The 20,792-nt window shown below is 41.5% G+C and overlaps 1 pseudogene; it reads left to right on the top strand.

Moving 5' to 3' along the window:
• The window catches only part of LOC141067759 (carboxypeptidase O-like), a 1,273,696-nt pseudogene that overhangs the window by 1,193,350 nt on the left and 59,554 nt on the right, over positions 1 to 20,792 (top strand).

Here is a 20,792-nt window from a genome sequence, read left to right as displayed (position 1 = left end):
TTAAACTACTACTTCTCGAAACTTAATATACAGTGGGTACAGAAAGTATTAAAACCCCTTTAAATTTTTCACTCTTTGTTTCATTGCAGCCATTAGGTAAATTAAAAAAAGTTCATTTTTTCTCATTAATGGGCATTCTGCACCCCATCTTGACTGAAAAAGAAACAGTATTCAGACCCTTTGCTCAGCTACTCATATTTAAATAACATGCTGTCCATTTCCTTGTGATCCTCCTTGAGATGGTCCTACTCCTTCATTGGAGTCCAGCTGTGTTTATTTAAACTGATAGGGCTTGATTTGTAAAGGCACACACCTGTCTATATAAAACCTCACAGCTCACAGTGCATAGTATTGTGAGGAAAGAGGGAGACACAAGCGCAATATAGGGTCTTATCCCACAAATAAAGTGTCAGGATCCTGTCAGCGCCGGCGTGCAGCCTCCGCTGAGCAGGGACTCACCCACACTGTAGGGGGGCCCGGGGTCAGGTACAGCCAGAAAGTACAGATACACAGGACCTGTGGACGCTGAAGTTCAGCAAGCAGTCACAGGACCTATGGTCCTGTGACTGCACGGGGGCGTGGCTTAGCATCCTGCTTTCAGAGATGGCAGGACACTATAAAGAAACACTCAGAGTCAGGCAAAACGGAGGTCATACACAGAGATATCAGTAAAGTACCAGGGATGAGACAGAACGGATAGTCAGGGCCAAGCAGAAGTCAAAACCAAGCAGACATAGAAGGTACCAAGCAGAATCTAAAGCAATATCCAGAGAACAGACCGAGTCGTACAAAGAGAATCAAGCAACCAGAACACAGCACAAACACACTCAGGGGTCACCACACAATGCCAAGGGCAAAAGTATAACTGACGGGGATGGAGCATCCTGAGGCTATAAGAAGCCTCTCCCAGAACCAGGGAGAGGCCACAATCACAGTACCAGGTGTGCAGGTAAGCCTGCACTGGGATCACAACCTTTAACCCCAGAAATGCCAGTCATCAGCACTGGTTCCAGACATTAACCCCTCGTGTGTGAGTCAAACCGCACTAAGATCATGACAGTACCCCCCTCTCAATGGGGGGCCTCTGGACCCCCAGGCTTGCCCGGGTACTTAGCATGGAAAGCCCACACCAGGCGATCAGCATGCATCAAACGGGCCGGTACCCAGGACCTGTCTTCCGGTCCATACCCCTTCCAATGAACCAGGTACTGTACCGGCCGCTGTAACTTGGAAACTACAATATGACCAACCTCGTATTCCACCTGCCCCTCGACCAAAACAGGAGGAGTAGCGGACTCGGAGTCTCCCTGGACTGCTTCAAAAGGTTTCAGTAGAGATTTGTGGAAGACGTTAGGGATCTTGAAAGAGGGTGGAAGGCACAGCCTATTCGCCACTGGATTGATTTTTTCCACAATCGTGTATGGGCCAATGAATTTGGGCCCCAACTTGGCTGAAGGAACCTTCAACTTAATGTTTCGCATGGAGAGCCAAACCTTGTCTCCAACCTAAAACGTGGGCCCTGGTGTTCGTTTCCTGTCCGCGAAAAACTTATACCTGCCCTGAGACCTAGATATACTCTGCTGAACTTCTGCCCACGTATTCTGTAATCGCTGAACAGAGCCCTCAGCCCCGGGACACCCGGAGTCCAGACGAGAAAACTCACCAAAATGAGGACTGAACCCATAATTGATCAAAAAAGGAGTCATACCCGTGGATTGACTCATCCGACTATTGAAGGCAAATTCAGCCAATGGCAGTGCATCGCACCAGTCATCCTGTCTAGCAGAGGTTAGACACCGGAGGATCTGTTCCAGGGACTGGTTAGTGCACTCCGTCTGACCATTGCTCTCAGGATGGTATGCAGACGAAAAGGACAGAGACATCCCTAATTTTTTGCAGAAAGCACGCCAAAACTTAGCCACAAACTGCACACCACGATCAGACACCACATTCAGGGGTACCCCATGCAACCGGATCACATGCTGCACAAACAACCTGGACAACGTCTCAGCTGACGGTAGTGCGGACAGGGGTACAAAATGAGCCTGCTTAGAAAATCTGTCCACCACTACCCATACCACTGTATTACCCTTAGATTGAGAGTGATTGGTAACAAAATCCATGTAGAAGTGAGTCCATGGTCTTTCGGGCACTGCCAATGGCATCAGCTCCCCTGCCGGCCGACTATGAGAGCTTTTATAACGAGAACAGACCCCACAACCAGCAATGAATTTTTTATGTCCGAGACAAGGGTAGGCCACCAAAAGATCCTAGCCACCGCCAGACGCGTGGCTGAAATACCAGGGTGAGCACTCAGCTTGGATTCATGGAACTCCTGCAAGAGTTTCAGGCGAAGTTGCTCTGGGACAAACAACTTCCCCTCCGGCTTGGCCGCCGGGGCCCACGACTGGGCCCCCTGAATCTCCCGTTCCAATTCAGATGAGACCTCTGCTATCACAACCCCAGGGTGAAGAATGGAGGATGGTGGCTCAGGGGGCGACACCGGCTGAAAACTGCGCGATAAGGCGTCAGCCTTGACATTCTAAGACCCTGGATGAAATGTAATCGTAAACTGAAAACGGGAAAAAAAAAGTGACCAACGGGCCTGTCTGGGCGTTAGTCTTTTAGCAGACTCAATGTATGACAAATTTTTGTGATCCGTGATCACCGTAACTGGGTGACTGGCACCCTCCAAAAAGTGCCTCCATTCTACAAACGCCAATTTGACCGCAAGAAGCTCTCTATTGCCTACGTCGTAATTTCTTTCCGCAGCAGAGAACTTCTTGGAAAAGAAAGCACATAGCCTGAAGTTGGTAAGAGTGGCAGGCCCTTGGGGCAACACCGCCCCCACCCCCACCTCAGAGGCGTCCACTTCCACGACGAATGGTTTGGATGGATCTGGCTGTACTAACACGGGAGCAGGCATAAAGCTTCTTTTCAGGGTCGCAAAGGCCTCTTTTGCGAGCGAGGACCAGTTTCTCACATCCGCACCTTTACAAATAAGATCTGTGAGTGGTTTGACCACCTGTGAAAACCCCCGAATAAATTTGCGGTAATAATTGGCGAACCCCAAGAAGCGCTGAAGACCCTAAAGGTCTCGGGGTTGCACCCAATCTGCAATGGCCTGCACCTTCTTGGGGTCCATGCGAAAACCCTCACAGGACACAATTAATCCCAAAAAAGACAATTCTTGAACAAAAAACACACATTTCTCCAATTTTCAAACAGATGATTTTTCCTCAGTCTTTGGAGAACAGTTCGTACATAATTCAAATGAGATTGACTGTCGGGAGAGTATATCAAAATATCGTCTAAGTAAAAGACAACAAAACGACCAATGAGATCCAAGAATACCACGTTGATGAAATTCTGAAATATGGCTGGGGCATTGGTAAGACCAAACGGCAGGACTAAATTTTCAAACAGTCCCTCAGTCGTGAGCAAAGCGGTTTTCCATTCATCCCCCTCCCGGACCCTTATCAAATTATATGCCCCCCGAAGATCCAGTTTGGAGAACCATTTTACACAAATCGGGAATCAACGGAAGGGGGTACGTATTTCGTACAGTAATCTTGTTGAGCTCACGAAAATCGAGGCAGGGACGTAAACCACCATCTTTTTTCTTTACAAAAAAAACCCTGCCGCCACAGGTGAGACTGAGGGACGTATGTGTCCTTTGTGAAGGCTCTCAGCAATGTAATCTTTCATGGCCAAGCGCTCAGGGCCAGATAAATTAAACAGACGGGCTTTAGGCAATTTAGCCCCCGGGACTAACTCGATAGCGCAGTCAAAGGGTCTATGTGGCGGCAACATCTCGGCCTCGCTTTCAGAGAACACATCTTCGAATTCTTTCAGGTACTCCGGAATACTTTCCAGCTCGACAGATGACACAGATACAGATTTAACAGGTTCAACCAATAGTGCAGACTTATCACATAACATCGAATCATTAAACCCCCACTGAACAATCTCCCCCGTTTTCCAGTTAATGACTGGGTTATGACGTTGTAACCAGGGCATGCCCAACACCAATCCTGCTGGTAGATTGTCCAGAACTAAACAACTTAATTTTTCCACATGGGTAGCGAAAACAAGTCAGACATAAAGGGAATTCCCTCTTTAGTGCGGGGGAGGAGTCAATGGCCACCACTTTGATCGGAACCTTAAGACTAACTGTCCCTATCTTACAGCGTGTGACCAATTGGGAGTCAATGAGATTGATGGATGATCCGCAGTCCACGAAAGCTGTAGAGGGAAAACAACAATTGTCCACTAACAGTTCCAAATGAAGCAACACCTTAGAAAACGAGGAAAAGGGTATCTGAGGGTCTGAGTAGTCTCCCCGCTGACTACCCAGACCTAGTCATTTCCCGTCGACCGGGTAGAGGATGAACAATCAGGATACTCCCTTTTCCAATGTCCCGTTTTACCACAGTAGAAGCATAACTGCTTTTCTCTTCGGCGTTGTCTCTCCTTTTCCTTCAAGGAGAGCCCCTACGTCCATGGGCACAGAAACAGTCTCTTTTCCACTAGGGAACAATGGAGTCTCCGCCTGCATCACCCCCCTGGCCTGCAGCCTGTGGTCCATCCGGACGGCCTGGGACATGGCATCCTCGAGTGAGTTAGGTGGGGGATGTAATGCCAAGGCATCTTGTAACCGCTCGGACAAGCCTCTGTGAAAGAGTCCTCGGAGTGCGGCGGCGTCCCAAGAGACCTCTGGAATTCTGTACAGAACCACTCAGCCGAGTGTTTCCCCTGGCAGACACTCATCACCATGTCCTCTGCCAATCGCACTTGGTCCCGAGGCCCTCAAAAATTGCATTCACAGACACTCTCTCAGGGGCAGTGGGAGGAAGGGAGAAAGCCCAAGCTTGTGGGGACTCTCTTAACAGAGACATAATGACCCCAACCTTCTGACTTTCGTCCCCAGAGGAACGTGGCCTCAAACTAAAGAAGAGTTTGCACCCCTCCATGAAGACCCTGAACTCCTTTTTGTTCCCAGAAAAGAAATCAGTTACTAAGGAATAAATTCTTGGACTTTAAGTGCGCTGCCAGACAAATTCCATAACCACACAAGGTTAAAAAAGTTAACCCTTTAATCCCTACGCGTTTTGAAGCATAACGCTTCTTCTTCAGGGGTTGACACATGAATACAGAGAGCTGTCATTGCATTTATACATACATGATTCAAATTTGGCGCCATCAAAGACACGAGGTGCGCCGCAAAGGTCAAAGATCAAAGTAATTCAAGCGTCTTGAAGAGTTCATAGAGGTTAAACGTTCCATAATTAAAAAAACAATTATATCTTTATTATATTTTGCAGATAAAAGAAAAAAAGAGAGAAAGAAAAAATAAAAAATGGGGAAAAAAATAATAATAAAAGGGGGGAGAAAGAAAATGAACCCACGACGTGAGGACAAGAAAAAGGATCAAAGTCCGACAGACACACCACTACACCAAGGAGAGTGCTCGGATTTAAAGAACAGATTATAATCCAACAATCGGAATGAATCTCCGAAATAAATATGTAATAATTAAATGATGCATATGTGTATATGAATACGTTAAAAAAGGAATTTTGTATATGAATAATAAATAAATGAAAAATTATAAAATTATAAAATGTGTCACCATTATTTTATTTTAAATTCCATGAGAGATCAGTGGCGCAGGTCAATGGGTGAAAACGCACCCACAGAAAAAAGTACCTGCAGAAGAAACCAAGATCGCTCACAGCCCAAGGCAGAAAATAACAAGAAAAAACACAAACTTGGCACCAATACTTTGAATGATTAAAGATATTCATTATATAAATGTATTAAAAACGCATTGAAAAAAAGCGGGAAAGGAAAACTTATAGCTAGGTCCACTTTAACCATGGACTAGTTAATATGGAAAAAAGAAACTGAAAAGAAGTATATCTGTATGCATGCAACAATTAAGAGCAGAAAAACGCATTGGTTATTTTATTTCAGAAGTCTACTAAGGATCCGAAATTTTAAGAGCAAGAACCAGACTAATAGAAAAAAATTATACGAAATGAAAAATAATAATCATAATACCAAGAGAATGTATAGAGAAAATTAACCCATTAGTTTCTATAAAAATGACACATTGCGTTATATATAACAGAAAAAATATATATATAAAAAATATATATGAATATGCGTCAATGTGCATACATGATTATAAAAATTTTTTTATAAAAAAATATTATAAAAATAAAAGCGCATTAGTGAATTTATTCCCAAGAAGCGGAATTTAAAGAGCATAGACCCGAATAACAGGAATAAATTAATGAAAAATTATGGTACCGAAAAAATGTGTGTAAATGAAATTGTGTTGGTGTAAAAAATGAACCATTGTGTTAGGAAAAAAAAATATATATATATATTGGTGAAAGAACAAGGGGGATGGGACTAAATGTGAAAAAACGCTGGAGAGGATTATACTATTATGCATTTGTGAAAAATAGGAATGAGAAATATAAACATATAAAAAGTGAGAATTATATATAAAAAATTATATATAAAAATTATATATAAAAAATATATATATGAAAGATATATATATTGTGATCAAGGATTGGGGAGAATAGACCCGACTAACATGAATAAATCGCACGAAGCGAAAATGTGAGGGAGATTAACCCATTGTGTTAAATATTAATGAAAAAAAGGGGAAGGGGCCACGTGTGTGAAACGTGAAGGAAGGAAAAAGCACCTAAAACCACAGTGCATGGAAGGACATTAATAAAAGATTGTATAATAAAATTGTACAATAAAGGATTGAATAATAAAATTGTATAATAAAACACATATGTAGATAAAATTAAAGATGGATTATAAAACTCATATATATATATAATTATACAAAACAATAAAATGAATGGATTAAACAATTAGTGGAGATTACAGATAACAGAAAAAAAAGGAGAATATTAAAGAAACACCAGAAATTTCATTAAATGAAATTTCTGAAGTGTTTCTATAATATTCTCCTTTTTTTTCTGTTATCTGTAAACCTCCACTAATTGTTTAATCCATTCATTTTATTGTCTTGTATAATTATATATATATATATGAGTTTTATAATCCATCTTTAATTTTATCTACATATGTGTTTTATTATACAATTTTATTATTCAATCCTTTATTGTACAATTTTATTATACAATCTTTTATTAATGTCCTTCTATGCACTGTGGTTTTAGGTGCTTTTTCCTTCCTTCACGTTTCACACACGTGGCCCCTTCCCCTTTTTTTCATTAATATTTAACACAATGGGTTAATCTCCCTCACATTTTCGCTTCGTGCGATTTATTCATGTTAGTCGGGTCTATTCTCCCCAATCCTTGATCACAATATATATATCTTTCATATATATTTTTTATATATAATTTTTATGTATAATTTTTTATATATAATTCTCACTTTTTATATGTTTATATTTCTCATTCCTATTTTTCACAAATGCATAATAGTATAATCCTCTCCAGCGTTTTTTCACATTTAGTCCCATCCCCCTTGTTCTTTCACCAATATATATATATTTTTTTTTTTTTCCTAACACAATGGTTCATTTTTTACACCAACACAATTTCATTTACACACATTTTTTCGGTACCATAATTTTTCATTAATTTATTCCTGTTATTCGGGTCTATGCTCTTTAAATTCCGCTTCTTGGGAATAAATTCACTAATGCGCTTTTATTTTTATAATATTTTTTTATAAAAAATTTTATATAATCATGTATGCACATTGACGCATATTCATATATATTTTTTATATACAGTCATATGTAAAAGTTTGGGCACCCCTATTAATGTTAACCTTTTTTCTTTATAACAATTTTGTTTTTTGCAACAGGTATTTCAGTTTCATATATCTAATAACTGATGGACTCAGTTATATTTCTGGATTCAAATGAGGTTTATTGTACTAACAGAAAATGTGCAATCTGCATTTAAACAAAATTTGACCGGTGCAAAAGTATGGGCACCCTTATCATTTTCTTGATTTGAACACTCCTAACTACTTTTTACTGACTTCCTGAAGCACTAAATTGGTTTTGTAACCTCATTGAGCTTTGAACTTCATAGCCAGGTGTATCAAATCATGAGAAAAGGTATTTAAAGTGGCCACTTGCAAGTAGTTCTCCTATTTGATTCTCCTATGAATAGTGGCATCATGGGCTCCTCAAAACAACTCTCAAATGATCTGAAAACAAAGATTATTCAACATAGCTTTTCAGGGGAAGGATACAAAAAGTTGTCTCAGAGATTTAACCAGTCAGTTTCCACTGTGAGGAACATAGTAAGGAAATGGAAGAACACAGGTACAGTTCTTGTTAAGCCCAGAAGTGGCAGGCCAAGAAAAATATCAGAAAGGCAGAGAAGAAGAATGGTGAGAACAGTCAAGGACAATCCACAGACCACCTCCAAAGACCTGCAGCATCATCTTGCTGCAGATGGTGTCACTGTGCATCGGTCAACAATACAGCGCATGCATAACGCCTTTTTGTATGACCAAACAACTCAATCTTTGTTTCATCAGTTCACAGGACCTTCTTCCAAAATGTAACTGGCTTGTCCAAATGTGCTTTTGCATACCTCAGGCGACTCTGTTTGTGGCGTGCTTGCAGAAATGGCTTCTTTCGCATCACTCTCCCATACAGCTTCTCCTTGTGCAAAGTGCGCTGTATTGTTGACCGATGCACAGTGACACCATCTGCAGCAAGATGATGCTGCAGGTCTTTGGAGGTGGTCTGTGGATGGTCCTTGACTGTTCTCACCATTCTTCTTCTGCCTTTCTGATATTTTTCTTGGCCTGCCACTTCTGGGCTTAACAAGAACTGTACCTGTGTTCTTCCATTTCCTTACTATGTTCCACACAGTGGAAACTGACTGGTTAAATCTCTGAGACAACTTTTTGTATCCTTCCCCTGAAAAGCTATGTTGAATAATCTTTGTTTTCAGATCATTTAAGAGTTGTTTTGAGGAGCCCATGATGCCACTCTTCATAGGAGAATCAAATAGGAGAACTACTTGCAAGTGGCCACTTTAAATACCTTTTCTCATGATTTGATACACCTGGCTATGAAGTTCAAAGCTCAATGAGGTTACAAAACCAATTTAGTGCTTCAGGAAGTCAGTAAAAAGTAGTTAGGAGTGTTCAAATCAAGAAAATGATAAGGGTGCCCATACTTTTGCACCGGTCAAATTTTGTTTAAATGCAGATTGCACATTTTCTGTTAGTACAATAAACCTCATTTGAATCCAGAAATATAACTGAGTCCATCAGTTATTAGATATATGAAACTGAAATACCTGTTGCAAAAAACAAAATTGTTATAAAGAAAAAAGGTTAACATTAATAGGGGTGCCCAAACTTTTACATATGACTGTATATATTTTTTCTGTTATATATAACGCAATGTGTCATTTTTATAGAAACTAATGGGTTAATTTTCTCTATACATTCTCTTGGTATTATGATTATTATTTTTCATTTTTTCGTTTCGTATAATTTTTTTCTATTAGTCTGGTTCTTGCTCTTAAAATTTCGGATCCTTAGTAGACTTCTGAAATAAAATAACCAATGCGTTTTTCTGCTCTTAATTGTTGCATGCATACAGATATACTTCTTTTCAGTTTCTTTTTTCCATATTAACTAGTCCATGGTTAAAGTGGACCTCGCTATAAGTTTTCCTTTTCCCCCTTTTTTTCAATGCGTTTTTAATATATTTATATAATGAATATCTTTAATCATTCAAAGTATTGGTGCCAAGTTTGTGTTTTTTCTTGTTATTTTCTGCCTTGGGCTGTGAGCGATCTTGGTTTCTTCTGCAGGTACTTTTTTCTGTGGGTGCGTTTTCGCCCATTGACCTGCGCCACTGATCTCTCATGGAATTTAAAATAAAATAATGGTGACACATTTTATAATTTTATAATTTTTCATTTATTATTCATATACAAAATTCCTTTTTTAACGTATTCATATACACATATGCATCATTTAATTATTACATATTTATTTAGGAGATTCATTCCGATTGTTGGATTATAATCTGTTCTTTAAATCCGAGCACTCTCCTTGGTGTAGTGGTGTGTCTGTCGGACTTTTTTTCCCCATTTTTTACTTTTTCTTTCTCTCTTTTTTTCTTTTATCTGCAAAATATAATAAACATATAATTGTTTTTTTAATTATGGAACTTTTAACCTCTATGAACTCTTCAAGACGCTTGAATTACTTTGATCTTTGACCTTTGCGGCGCACCTCGTGTCTTTGATGGCGCCAAATTTGAATCATGTATGTATAAATGCAATGACAGCTCTCTGTATTCATGTGTCAACCCCTGAAGAAGAAGCGTTATGCTTCGAAATGCGTAGGGATTAAAGGGTTAACTTTTTTAACCTTGTGTGGTTATGGAATTTGTCTGGCAGCGCACTTAAAGTCCAAGAATTTATTCCTTAGTAACTGCGGTGCGGTTCCGCTGTGGACCGTTGGACGTGCAGCAGGCTGACATACTATACAGGCTTTACTTTCTCTTTGAGAAGGTGAGTATAATACCTTTACTATTTATACATTTTACCCGGATAAGACCCTATTGCGCTCTTGTTTCAACCTTTTAGTGCATACAATTTCAGAAAAGAAATCAGGCAGTTTAACAGGTGGTTCTGGGGACACCAAAACAACATCACTCGCCCCAGCCCCCAGAGACCCAGCAGCTAAATCCCCCCGCACTGTCTCAGAAACCTGCTGCTGAGAACGAGCCAGAGCTTGCTGCTCCAGAGATAAACCCTGAAACATCTGACTCAGATTTTTCATTTGCTCAGCAAGAGATTGTATGGGATCCATATTTCTCAGCAGAGAAAGAAAAAAAAACCCAAAAACTTAACGGTCAGTTATAATGTCAGGATCCTGTCAGCGCCAGCATGCAGCCTCCGGTAAAAGTCTCTCACGTCTCCCTTGTCGGTGAGTGCGCAGTATCCTCTTCACAGGCTCCTGTCGGTGTCCCTTTAAGTCACCCGTGTTTTGAGTTCATTTTTCCCTTCACCATTGAAGTCTGATGAACTCCCTCCTCTGGTGAAGGAAGGTAGTGAGACTGATTACCAAACACCTGGGCAGCTAGATGATAACTGGGTGGCTGGAATTGAGGTACGGATATAAGGCTGCCGACGCCCTTCTTCCTGGCTGGTGATTTTCCTGCTGGATTCTTGGAGACCAGTCTGATTCCTGCGTCTCAAAGTTTTTCTGCTCTGCTTTGTACTCTTCAGTTTTGTTTTTGTTTTGCCTTGTTTTTTGGGAGTTCTGCCATCCCCGGCCGGGGGTGAGCTGAATTCTATTTTTGTCTCTGATATGTTGATCTTTTGTCTGTCTTCAGAATATACCTGAGTGCTGATATAGTCTTTTGAAGCCTAGCGACTTCAGGGCCTGTTTTTCCTATCAGTCGGTTGGCTCATTTTGATAGGGTTTTTGCGGATGGCAGACAGCAGCTTTCCTATCCTGTCCTATGTAGTTAGCTTGGGCCCCATCATTTGCTCAGCCAATCTTTCTATCTGTGTTAGTGTTTTCATCTTGTTTCACCGTCATTATATGTTGGGGGCTGCCTATTGCTTTGGGGTCTGCTCTGGGGCAGTTTAGTTTTTCCCCTTTCTGTCTTTAGGCTATGTAGCTCTCCGGCTGTGATCGAGGGGTCTAGGGCACCGTAGGAACCCCCCACGGCTACTGCTAGTTGTTGTGCATAGGTTCAGGGGTCTGCAATCCGATAGCTGCCAACCTCTCTGGTTTTTCTGGACTTAGCTGGTATTTTGTTTTTTCCTCCTTCGGTGACTCATCATAACACACCCGGCTTCCTGCCTCCTGTCACACTCTCTCCCAACTGCCACTTCAGCGCACCCCCTGCTCCTTTTATCCTTGTCCCGCCCCCTGTTTCCCTGACAACTTCAGTCAAGTCTCTCCCTTTAATGTCCTCCCAGTATCGTTCCCTCAGGAACCCTGATGGCGGTCCCCTGGGTACCTGCCCGGTCACTGTCTGGGAGTCCTCCTCCCCACACCATCAACCCCACAGATAAGAACCCCACTTGCCACGCCAAAGGGCAAGTGGGAAGAGCCAGGCAAAGCACCAGAATTGGCGCATTTAATAGATGCGGGATGCTATTTTTAGGCTGGGGAGCCATTATCCATGGCAACCTTACCAGCCTGGGAATACCAGCTCCAAGCTTTCTGTTTCAGCATGGCTGGTTGTCAAAAATGAGGGGACCCTGCACCATATTTTAAAATTATTTATTTAAATAATTTTAAAAAGCAGCATGCGGACCCCTTTATTCTTGACAACAAGCCTGGCTGAAGCAGACAGCTGATGGTTGCAGCTTGCAACTATCAGTTTTGCTTGGCTGGTTATCAAAAATACAGGGGGAACCACACCATTTTTCAAATTTATTTATTCATTTATAGCAGGAATAACTTCCATCAGCCGCCACTTGCTCTCACTGTGAGACCGGGGCCAGACTTGCGAGTGTTTTGTGAGAAACTCGTGCGTGTGTCTCACATCAATACCCCGCACTGCCGCCGGCACTCGGGACTGGAGTGTGCGGCTGCATAAAAATACATGCAGCCGCACACTTCGGTCCAAGTGCCAGCGGCAGTGCCGGATATTGATGCGCGAGTTTCTCGCATCACACTTGCAAATGTGACCCCGGCCTTATTAGCGGCAGCAAGTGTAGGTTGATGGTAATAGTAGCCTTGCTATTATCAGTTGAATATAACTCTCAACACTGTCCCTTGCTCATGCTGATTGCAGCATGAACACGGGAGAATGATGCAGGTGGTCTTCAGCATCCGGTTCCAGGGAACAGTGCTAACTCTACCGCTGCTTCCCAGGCACTGGTATGTGTAGTTCTGATGCAGCACACAGGCGGCACATGGTTGCCACACATATGCCACACATGTACACACGGACACTGATATCTCCGGGACTGGTTTTTCCAATGGCTGATATATCAGGACTTGTGAAAGAGGCCTTACTGACATAACTAATGCACCCATAAGTACTGCCACCTATAGAAAAATTATTACAGGGAACACTATACTTCATCAAATAGCCTCCTTCCAAAACTCACAATAAAGGCTATACCTGTAGGAGAATTTACTTGTGCTAGATGCAAATGTGACACTGAACCAACCTATATGAATGAAGTCCAATAAATAGAAAAGAGATTCTTTTGCAATGATTAAAAAATGGACACAATCAAGCAATAAAAATTGCAAGTAACAAAAACAAAAATCAAGCCCCACATAAAATATCATCAAATAAGAAAGAGAAGAGAATTACACTGCAGCTCCTTTAACACTGCTACTACAGGATACTAATCAGCTTGAAAAACTCAAAAACATTTATAGAAATCTAAGTTTACTAGAAGAAATTGAAAGCTTAGATAAAATTATGGGTAATAAAAGTTGGCTGCTATCTGGAAAGGCTTCTTCCCTTGGAAACATTTTATCACCAAGTTTTTTCAATGTGTCAAAACTGCAGAATCTAATTGGTTATTGCCAAAAAGATTTTACAAATGTCATTCTTATTCCTGCAAAACCATGTAAAACCTCCAATGATTCCTCTGAAAAATAATGTTTTTTTGATCAAATCATTCATTAACTATAATCCCACTCATGTAGTTCACATTATTGAACGTGTGACATGTCAATTATAGTACGTGGGTTGCACTACAAGACAACTGAAAATCGAGTTTCCGGAACAACTGTATGATATTAAGCATAGTAACAGCATGAGAACCATGTCACAAGCTTCCAAACATTTTATAAGTTGTCATTAAAACAATGCAGCATCACTGAAAATCTATAATATAATAGAATAAAAAAAATGTATTTATTTCCATTTTCCCATTAGGGTTAGGGCTAGAGTTAGGGCTAGAGTTAGGGCTAAAGTTAAGGTTAGGGTTATGGTTGGGATTAGGGTTAGGGTTGGGATTAGGGTTAGGGGTGTGTTGGGGTTATGGTTGGAGTTAGAATTGGGGGGGTTTCCACTTTTTAGGCACATCAGGGGCTCTCCAAACGTGACTTGGCATCTGATTTCAATTCCAGCCAATTTTGCATTGATAAGTCAAATGCGCTCCTTCCCTTCCAAGCTCTGCCATGCACCCAAACAGTGGTTTACCCCCACGTATGGGTTATCAGCATACTCATGACAAATTGCACAACTTTTAGGTTCCAATTTCTCCTGTTACCCTTGTGTATACAAAAAATTGGGGGCGAAAAGATCATTTTTGTGAAAAAAATATTTTTTATTTTTACAGCTTTACATTATAAACTTCTGTGAAGTACTTGGGGGTTCAAAGTGCTCACCACACATCTAGATAAGTTCCTTAGGAGGACTACTTTCCAAAATGGTGTCACTTATGGGGGGTTTTCACTGATTAGGCACATCGGGGGCTCTCCACCTGCATATATGGGGTATTAGCGTATTCAGGACAAATTGTGCAACAACTTTTGGGGTCCAATTTCTCCTGTTACCCTAGGTAAAATAAAACAAATTGGATACGAAGTAATTTTTTTGTGGAAAAAAAGTTAAATGTTCATTCTTTTAAACATTCCAAAAATTCCTGTGAAGCACCTGAAGGGTTAATAAACTTCTTGAATGTGGCTTTGAGCACCTTGGGGGGTGCAGTTTTTAGAATAATGTCACTTTTGGGTGACAAAGAAATGTTACCACTATCATGAAGTACAATATGTCAAGAGAAAAATTTGTCAGAATCACCAGGATCCATGGAAACGTTCCAGAGTTATAAAGGGACAGTGGTCAGAATTGTAAAAATTGGCCTGGTCATTAACATGCAAACCACCCTTGGGGGTAAAGGGGTTAAAATTGTAGCAGTAGTTGTTCATTTTTTTCAAGGAAATTTACAAAACTTTTTTTAGGAACCTATTAAGGTTTGAAGTGACTTTAGTGTACCTACATGTCATAAAATCCCCCAATGTGAGACCATTTTAAAAACAGCACCCCTGAACATATTCAAACTGCTATCAGGTAGTTTATTAACGATTTGGGTGCTTTTCATGAATTAATACAAAGTGACTTGACAAGAAGGAAACATTTTATTTTTATCACCTAAATATTGCTAACTTTTGAACCTGCCACTATAACCGACAGACTATAAGGCCACTATTTGGCCTTTTATTGCCAAGGCAAATACTAGGCCCACACAATCAAGGTGCCGATGGAGTTAAAGAGGGAGCCCCCACACTATATTAACCATCTAGATGGAGTTGTCACTTTTGAATGCAGCATCAAAGGAGTTAAAAAAACCATGGTTCATGCCAACGCCAATCAAGGCTAATGCAGCAAGGTGTCAGCTATAGTGTACAGCTGATAGGTGCTGGATTGTGACTTGTCAGGGGATGTCATTGACTGATTTGTGAGGTCAGTAAAAAGACGTATTGGTGATCACTAAGGGGTTAAGCAATTAAAAGTGTTCTCTAAAAAAATTTATATATAATTAAATACCACTAAACTCCCCAATGAAAAGTAACCACAGTGTTATGATTTGGTAACCGAGGAAGATAGCCGGGGAATACGCTAGGCAACCAGATACCCAGAATGGTTGGCAACTAAGCAGATTGCAGACCTCTAAACTGACAACACAACTAGAATTAGCCGTGGGACGTACCTACGATGCCCTAGACGCCTCGGCACAGCCAAAGAATTACCTAAGCCTAAAGGAAGAAAGAGGAAAGCTAAACTGCCCTGGAGTAGAACCCCTAAATGAATAGATAGCCCCCAAACATATATTGCTGGTGAGACAAGATGAAGCAGAAAATAGAATAAGCAAATGATGGAACTGTCTAGATAGAACAGGACAGGAAAGAATACTGTCTGCAATCACGCAAAAAAACCCTAAGAAAAATCCAACACGTCTGATATGCAAAAATACTGAGGCCACACGACCTCTCCCCCATTAGATCAGAATTCTGGTGTGAACTGGAAGCAAAGCAAAATATACTGATATACCAGGGGATTAAAAATACTGAACAAACTGATATGAGCTGTAGCATATGGAACGGGGTCCAGCACAGGTCCCAGCAGGGGACAAGGCTGAACTCACAACAGCAAAACAGAGATCAGAGAAAGGCAAAAACAGACAAATGACTTATCTGAAAGATGCAGGACCAAGCAGAAGGCAAACAGACTTCCAAAGTGCACAGGAAGAAGACCAAATCACCAGCAACAACTGAGGGAAGGTTGCTCACTTAAATCTTTCCAGTCTGTAACACCTGACTTCCAATCATCCTCTTCAGGTGATTGACTTCTGTGAGCCAGACCAACTCCATTACCAGCAGCAACCACCAAAGGGAGCCCAAACTCAGAAGCCAGGTCAAAAGTGTTCACAACCCCGCAGGTTATGAAGATACATATGCTTGGAGTTACTTAATAAAAATTGTATTTTTAAGGATTCAATCTAAAATATAATTAAACATAAGCAAGGAATCATGAAGCTAAGCAGAGGCTCAAGTGGTGATATATAGTATATCTGTAAATTTATCAAAGGCTGAACGTGTAGAGATGCTTAATTCAATGCTCAGAATCCGGCAAAAAATACAAGTGCAAACATTAATACAGAAAAACCTTGTTCTGAGCATATGAAGTAAGCCTATAAAGGTAATTAGCAACATGTGCATATAATAAGATTAAATTCCATGCAAGCGCAAATACAGACATTTATATTAAGAGTCCTAAGTAGTAGTCCTAAACCAAGTGTATGTGAGAAGCCCTATAATGGTAATTGTCACTCTGTGTATATGAAATTATTCAGTTCCATAATTGGGATACAGCTAAAGTGCAAGTGCATTAATGAAAATGTAGTGACCAAGATCAAATGCATTAATAAAAGATCATATGTATATAGTAACTTTAACCTGAGCATATAGAGAGTTAAGGTGCAAGTGCATAGAAGCAGGTAAATCAAGTGCATGTGCATTAATACAAAAAGGACATATCTAGTAGCCTTGTCCTACGCATGTAAGGAGGAAGATTACTACCATGTCCATCCAATCATATACATATTAGTCCTTAAAACCCAACACCAACTATGGGTACATTCCGCAAGGATAAATGAATACTAAATGCCACTAGAAGGAATAAACAAATGGCACAAGGAATGTAGAGTACAAAATATAAACAATTTTATTCATATTGAATTCATATATCATACAATCACATATAGATGCCTCAAATTACCAAAAAAGCTGCTGGATACATGGACAGAATAAATCACTACATTATTAAAAATAAACCAATAGTGGTGCTACACTATGGCATATAGTACCCGTATAACTATAAATGAGACCGCTATAGACCAGATTATAATAAGTGCCCCAACTGACACATTACTCCTACATTTAGTACCTGGACCTAACAGAAGCGGATCACATTCCTAGCAATTCAGGGCAAGCCATAACAACTGCTACCAAATGTAGAATTCGTGATACCTGTATGTTATGTCCACGCTATCACCGCGATCCACCCCAACGCGCGTTTCGCCTCTTCTTCTTCTGCCCCCGGCAGGTCCAGGTACTAAATGTAGGAGTAATGTGTCAGTTGGGGCACTTATTATAATCTGATCTATAGCGGTCTCACTTATAGTTATACGGGTACTATATGCCATAGTGTAGCACCACTATTGGTTTATTTTTAATAATATAGTGATTTATTCTGTCCATGTATCCAGCGGCTTTTTTGGTAATTTGAGGCATCTATATGTGATTGTATGATATATGAATTCAATATGAATAAAATTGTTTATATTATGTACTCTGCATTCCTTGTGCCATTTGTTCATTCCTTCTAGTGGCATTTAGTGTTCATGTCCATCCAATACAGGGATTAAATGTATATGATATCTACTTACAGCCAAAAATCAATCAAAGATAGGGGTATCCACGGGCCCTGAAGCTGCACACCAACTATGCTGTTTTCCGGATTCTGAGCACTGAATTAAGCATTTCTACATTTTCGGCCTCTGATAAATTTACAAATATATAACCTGATATGAGCCTCTGCTTAGCTTTGTGATGCCTTGCTTATTTTTAATTGTATTTTAGACTGAAACCTTAATCAAAATTCTATTTTTAAGTAACTCCAAGTAGAGATGGGTGGACATCTGGATGTTCAGGTCTGGCAGGTTCGGCCAAACAGTTACAAATTGAATGGGGGGCTCGAACATCCAGTGTTTGCTGCACTGTGGTGTGCATGACAGCACGGCAAACACCGCTTCTGATTGGCAGGGAAGTCATCCCCGCCAGTCAGAGAGCCGCGGTTCCCTTGCTGTCAAAAGACAGCGGGAGCGCTCAGCTGTGATCAGAGGTATAAAGCTGTGACAAGTGTAATAATCTAACTGATAGAGTGGATGAATGGTGGTATAAATCTACATACTTGGGGGTCAAAATTATGTTAAGTAACAATGCTTTTAGTGACGTAAATATATTAGACTTTTGGCATTTTAATGCCAGTCCCAGCCAGTTGTGTCAATATAGGCAGTGCTTGCTGGAACAGAGGTTGGCTTTGCCTTCCTGTGAAATTCACAAATAGTTACACCTCTTTTGTGGCGTAACATACTTTAGAAATGTACTCAAGACCGTGACTAGTGCTTATCTCTGTCGGAGGCACACGTCAGTTAAAGCACCATTCCAGCTTTTTTTTTATTGCAGTTGCTGAAGTGGTAGTGTGGGGAGGAGGACTCCCAGACAGTGAAAGGACAGGTACCCAGGGGATCGCCATCAGGGTTCCTGAGGGAACGATACTGGGAGGACAGTAAAAGGACAGACTTGACTGAAGTTGTCAGGGAAACAGGGGGTGGGGCAAGCTTAAAAGGAGCAGGGGGCACGCTGAAGTGGCAGTTGACAGAGAGCAGGACAACAGACAGGAAGCTGTGTGAGACAGAGAGGACCAAGGGAGCAGATGGTGTGTTGTTGAGAGACCAACAGGGGCCTGTGAAAGGAGAGCTGCGGACTCACTGACTAGTGACACGTGAGAGACTTGCACCGGTGGCCGCTCCCCGCATACGGTCCCATACAGCCACTCTCGCTGCTTCCCACCCTGTTGTGACAAGGCGACTACCTCAGGCGACCGCTGCGACGACAGACCATTCCTTTACAGCGGTCAGGACACTGCCCCCCTGCCTTCTCCCATAGCTGCGGGCCTGTCATCACCGGCCCCAGGGGGCGCCACCTCGCTACAGGCGGTAGTAGAGGCCCCCGTCCGGTTAGCTAAGGGACCCTGAGCAGAGTTTGGTGAACGGTTATACTTAGACACTGCATCATTACTGCGCCCCATCAGCACTGTTTCTTCAGGGCCTGTGGCGCCCCACCGGCATCACTTCTTCAGGGCCTGTTGCGCCCCACTGACACCGTTTCTTCAGGGCCTGTTGCGCCCCACCGGCACCATTCCTTCAGGGCCTGTTGCGCTCCACCGGCATTGTTTCTTCAGGGCCTGTTGCGCCCCGTCAGCTCCGTTTCCTCAGGGCCTGTTGTGCCCCACCGGCATTGTTTCTTCAGGGCCTGTTATGCCCCACCGGTATAGTTTCTTCAGGGCCCGACGAGCCTAAACCTTCCTCGAAGATCGAGGCGTCAAGGTAGCCGCATCAACGACCTCTAAGTGGCCGCATCTGCAATCCTGAGCGACGCATGGAAGGATATGTGGACTCTTGAAAATACGTGTTAAAGTTTGGCCATAGTCTGGCTTCCGTCACCCGTACTAGCTGGGTTACTCGCAGTTACACAAAAAGTACCGTTTAGTTCATTGAGTCCCTGCGAGGACAGATTGCTTGTTCCCCGTTTTGTCTGTTCAGTATAACCCTAGTGGCTTCAATTTATAAAAGTTCATTATACAAGTCATACCCTGTCTCGTGTCTCGTCACTGCATCCTGAGACCCTGCTAGAACCCTACAGTATCACTAATCTAAGTTCCCTGCCACTAGTCTTCTACTTATCAGCCATTCTCTCCAGCTGTTCCTGGCGTTAGTCCAGTCTGTCATTATCAGTGTTTCTGGGTGTTCTGTAAGTCACAACTCCATGTAATTCTAAGACAGCCAAAATGAGGCCCTCATAGCCTTACATTGAGAGCTTGTGACAGTTACCTCTGACTTCCGGTCAGTCAGAAGTTGCAGTCACAAGATGATAGAGCAGGACTGGGGAGGTGTCGGGAAAGGACAATGACTGGTGAGTATAATGTAAAGGGCAGGAAACTTACATTAGTAGCAGCATTCCAGTGCTGAAAAAAAAGGGTATGATCAGTGCATTAATACATGTACTTAAGTCATTACGTGGCATGCACCTCTTAAAGAATTAGGGCTTTGTACTCCAGTGAGCCCATTCATTAAGACTTGCTTGCTTAACACCAGTCTTATTGAAATGGCCACTTAGTGCATTGGTAAAGAAGGCCGTTCTTGCTTAGAATATACTTATATTTGATTTTTTCTTTCTCAGATGGAGGTTGCGAACAAAGCTAATGCAAAAATGAAGGAAAAACATAATAATGAATACCAAGTAGGGTCTTCATCCATTGTCATAGGTGAGTAAATGGATAATAGACTGTAATGGATTTAATTAAAACTCATGTGTACAGTATTATAAAAAAAATCCCCAACTGAGGACCTCAGGATAAAAAGAATTCAAACCTCATATGCAGTTTAGCGATTGCGGTCTGAAGACATACTTCTTACTAACTTCTTGTACCAGATATGGCAAGACTTTTCCACAGTTCAGTGTCGCAGAGG

This window comes from Dendrobates tinctorius, unplaced genomic scaffold (genome assembly GCF_039654945.1).
Source record: "Dendrobates tinctorius isolate UK_male_01 unplaced genomic scaffold, ASM3965494v1 ptg000254l, whole genome shotgun sequence".
NCBI classification, from domain to species: Eukaryota; Metazoa; Chordata; class Amphibia; order Anura; family Dendrobatidae; genus Dendrobates; species Dendrobates tinctorius.
The sequence above is the reverse complement of the archived record's forward strand: the minus strand, read 5'-3'. Positions and strand labels throughout refer to the sequence as shown.